At 35.5% G+C, this 4,499-nt stretch overlaps 1 non-coding gene across 1 annotated transcript; it reads left to right on the top strand.

The window, feature by feature from the left end:
* The first annotated feature begins 1,899 nt into the window (after window positions 1–1,899).
* Window positions 1,900–2,006, top strand: LOC121215170 (small nucleolar RNA R71). Its single transcript, XR_005910899.1, has one exon. It is a non-coding gene; the product is annotated as a small nucleolar RNA R71 (small nucleolar RNA).
* The last annotated feature ends 2,493 nt before the right edge of the window (window positions 2,007–4,499 follow it).

The raw sequence follows: 4,499 nt of genomic DNA, 5'->3' as shown, positions 1-4,499 counted from the left end.
GGTGGCTCCTCGATTAACCCTTTTGGTTCGGTATAATCTCTATTCTTTAACTCTAAAGATCCAAAAAGGGATTGCGGATTGAATCCCCTTTGATTAGCTTCTATTAAAGCTAAGTATTCATCCTCCTCTTCATCACTTAGAGGGTCTGATGTCAAAATTTGTTCCAATGGGTCCTCAACATAGTTGAGTTCCTTTTCCATGATTAATTCCCTTAAATCAGACATTGTAGAACAATCATCAATTATGTCAAGAAATTGCATAGACTTAAAAACATTAAATGTTATCTGGTCCTGAACACGCATAGTAAGCTTGCCCTTATGCATATCAATAAGGGTCCTTCAAGTTACTAAGAAAGGCCTTTCTTGGATGATTGACACTTCTTTGTCTGCTTCAAAATCTAGAATAACAAAGTCAGCAGGAAAAATAAATTTTTCTACGCGTACCAATTCGTCCTCGATTTTTCCTTCTGGATGTCATAAGGATCGATCTGCTAATTGAAGTGTAACAGTAGTAAGTCTAACTTCACCTATCCCCAACTTCCTAAATAATGACATGGGCATCAAGTTGATACTCACATATAAATCACTTAGTGTCTTACCACAATATGTTGCTCCAATGTTGCAAGGAATGGTAAAATACCCAGGATCCTTCAACTTTGGGGGTAGTTTGTCTTGAAGATATGCATTGCATTCCTTTGCCAGGGCTACCGTCTCAAATTCTCCAAGTCTTCATTTTTCTAACAGGATATCCTTCATGAACTTGACATACTTCGGTAGTTGTTCAAGTGTTTCAACCAACAGGATGTTGATATGAAGTTGCTTGAGTACGTCTAGGAACTTCTTGAATTGAACTTCCTGCTTCTACTTCTAAAGTCTTTGAGGGTAGGGTGGTAAAGGCTTCTTTACTGGAATTGGTTGATTTGTCTTCTGTGGCAATTCTGCATCTAACGAAGTTGTTAGTTTATCAAAATTAGTTGGTTCAGAAGTTACCTTTTCAGATTTTTCAGATTCAGGTTCTGGTGAAAATAAAATTTCAACACTCGGTTGAACTTCCTCTGAGTCTTGAGCATCAGCTGGCTCCTTTTCAACTTCAAATTTGTTGGCCTCTAATGTCTTTCCTCTCCTCAATGACAACGTTTTACAATGATCCTTCCCTAGATTCTCGTATCACTAGGTAAAGAACCTTGTGGTCGGTTTCTGAGTTCAATTGCAAGCTGGCCCATTTGGTTTTCTAGGTTTTTCAATGTAGCTGCTTGGCTTTGGACTTACGCATCATTCTTGGATATGTATGCCTTCAACAAATTTTCTAACCCATTGGATGGTTCAACTTTAGGTTGATTCTAAACTTGTTGGGTAAAAATAGGTGGTTGGGTCGGTCTAGGTTGGGCGTATGTGTTACTGGGTCCAACCCCTTGGTTACTCCAAGAGAAATTAAGGTGGTTTCGCCATGATGGGTTATAGGAATTGGGTTGTAGTCCTTGCCTTCCTCAGTTTTGGTTCTGGTTACCCATGTAATAAATGGATTCTTGGTTTGATGGACATTCTTTGAACAGATGTCCTTCCCCACAATAGACATAGGCTATATTTTCAAATTGATTCGGTGGTTGTGCTGCAAAACTATTAAACCCATTAGTAGTAAAATTTTGAAGCATTGAGGATATTGAAGATGCCTTAGATGTGAGTGAAGTTAGAGCGTCTACTTCATGTATTCCAGCGACTCGTCTTCTTGACGCTGCTCGATTGGTTGGCCATTGATAATTGTTACTAGCAATCCTCTTGATGATTTTATAAGCCTTATTGTAAGACATAGAAAGGAGAACACTGTTAGTAGACGCATCCACTACCATCCTCGTTGAGCATTGAGACCATTATAAAATGTCTCAAGTTGGATGCAATGTGGGTTCCGTGATGAGGGCACTTCTATAATAATTCTTTGCACATTTCCCATGCCTCGTACATAGACTCATCATCAATTTGTTGGGAAGCAGTGATCTCATTCCTCAACTTTGCATTCTTTCTAGGCGGGAAATACTTCATGAGGAATCTTTCTGCTAACTCTTGCCATGTGGAAATGGAATTTTTTGGCAATGAATTCAACCAGGCTTGAGCTTTGTCCCTTAGCAAATATGGGAATAGCTTCAATCGTAGTGCATCTTCAGGTACTCCAGCTAACTTGAAAGAATCACTCACCTCCATGAACATTCTTAAGTGCAGGTGAGGATCTCTGGTAGGCATTCCATTGAATTGGCCCACTGTCTGAAGCATCTGGAACATGACTGGCTTCAGCTCAAATTGTCGTGCCTCGATTTCAGTTCTTCTAATACTAGGATTAAGATCATGAAACACTGACACGACATATTGTCTTAGAGCTCTATCCCTATCATCAAAATAAGGATAGGATTTTGAGTAGGGTTTGCTCTATTTCCTTGATTTAAATTTTCGAAGTTCATCTCTTTGGTCCATCTCTGACTTGCTTGTCTTCTTCGTTGTCGAAAAGTTCTTTCATTTTCAGGGTCTACGGAGAGTTAATCGATGATTCGGTCAATACTCATAAACACCTGAAATACACACAGGAAAATTAATTAATTTAAAAATTGAATAGAAAAATAAACCAAAATGCAAAAATAAAAAATTCACAATTAACGACTTTTTAAAACAGTCCCCGACAACAGCGCCAAAAACTTGGAACGACGAAAATGTGCAAGTGTACACAATCGTAACAAGTAATAAAGTGACAAGTAAATGTCGAGTTATCGTACCCACTAGGACTGTGAAATGAATTATTTATGAATGCAATTAAAAACACTTTGGTGAAGAAAAATATTTTGATTTTAGGAGGTGATTAAAAACTAAGATATTAACGAAGTGAAATAAATAAAAATAAAACAAAAAGTTCCAATGTACGATTTCAAATGATTATTTTTATCAAGATGACATAATTGTGCTAGATTAATTACATTTCTTAACTTAGAATTGTTAAACTCATGTTCATGTTGTTACGAATAAATTCAAGGCAACTCAGTAATTTGCTAACTTATGAACATACTTACCTACCAAAATCCATTTATCTCTTGACTATATCTCTATGTCAATTTAACCGATTAAACAAATTTTAATAAGCAAATGTGTTAATCCACATACATACTTATGAAATTAAAATAATCTCTTGTACATATCTCTATGCCAATTCAAACAATTAATTCAATCTCATAAGCACATAAAGGATTATGTGAGGTAACAATGTATTTCTACCTTGAAACAGTTTAATCACAATAATCTTGCAAGTTATGCAAGGCTAATGTATCGTTAGATATCGTTGCTAATTTAACCCTCAGCTACCTTAGATGATTAAACATGAACTGATTAAGTATTGTGTCAATTAATTAATATTTCAATCCATTTAAATAATTAACTCATTAGTTACCTTACAATTGTAATGCAAGAATAACATATTCATGGTTTTACTTAATCAAACATCTTACCGAGGCCTATAACAACACAAACACAATTTTAATAACTTAAGTAGATGAAATGCAATCAACCTAACACGAATTAAATTTAAGCCATATTAATTAAATTAAAAATATCAACATCACAAATATTCATAGACATGCTCATAACAACAACAATAAAATTAAAAGGATAAGGAACAAGAATCAATTTTGGTGCTTCTCTAAAGCTTGACTAGTTTGCTCCGCTCCTCTTTCTCTACTTGTTCTTATTGAACTGAGGCTTCCAAAAACATTTGAATGCTACTCCAAATGGTGTTTGAAGGACTCTTTTTCAAGAGGAGAAATCGGCAAAGGAATAGAGGAAGAAGATGATGAACAATGGAAGGGAATGAAGAGAGAAAAGTGAGAGAGAAGTGAAGAAATGAATGGGTTGAGATGTGTTTGAAGTGAGCAGAAAAGGGCAGTATTTATAGGTTGAGATGACTGCTAAAATTAGAAAAAATAATAGCCATAGAGTCCCCCCGGGCCGGCCACACATGTGGCAAGTTTGAAGGTTTCAAACTTGCTATTTTAAGGTAGGGGCAAATATAGAAAGGCATAAATAGTGGAGAGGTTTGAATTCAATTTGAAGGAGTCTTTAAGGGCCATTTTGCAAGCCAAATAATCAGCCAAACAAGCTGATTGGGTCAGCATGTGGGACAGTTTTGGGCTGCCCAGTGCTCGGTTGGATCGATTTTCTCGATTCAGCTCAATTGGGCCTTTTTTCAAAATTAATTAATAATAATTTATTTAACCCAAATTAGATTGGATTAAAATTAAAATGAAAATTAATTATATTATGAATTAATACACATAATTTGGACCCCCTTAGGCTGAAAAATTAGTTCACCTTGATGCTTCAAAATTGCTTCTTGATTTTGTGCTTCTAATAGTGTCCGCCGAGTCATTTTTCGCCCTTTCTGCAAATCTATCGAAAATAATCATAATGAATCAAAATTAATTATAAAATTAATTAAAATTAAACATGTTAATAATTTAAGCACAAAAT

The sequence above is a fragment of the Gossypium hirsutum genome, chromosome D02 (assembly GCF_007990345.1).
Source record: "Gossypium hirsutum isolate 1008001.06 chromosome D02, Gossypium_hirsutum_v2.1, whole genome shotgun sequence".
Lineage (NCBI taxonomy): Eukaryota > Viridiplantae > Streptophyta > Magnoliopsida > Malvales > Malvaceae > Gossypium > Gossypium hirsutum.
This window is presented reverse-complemented; position numbering and strand designations above follow the sequence as displayed.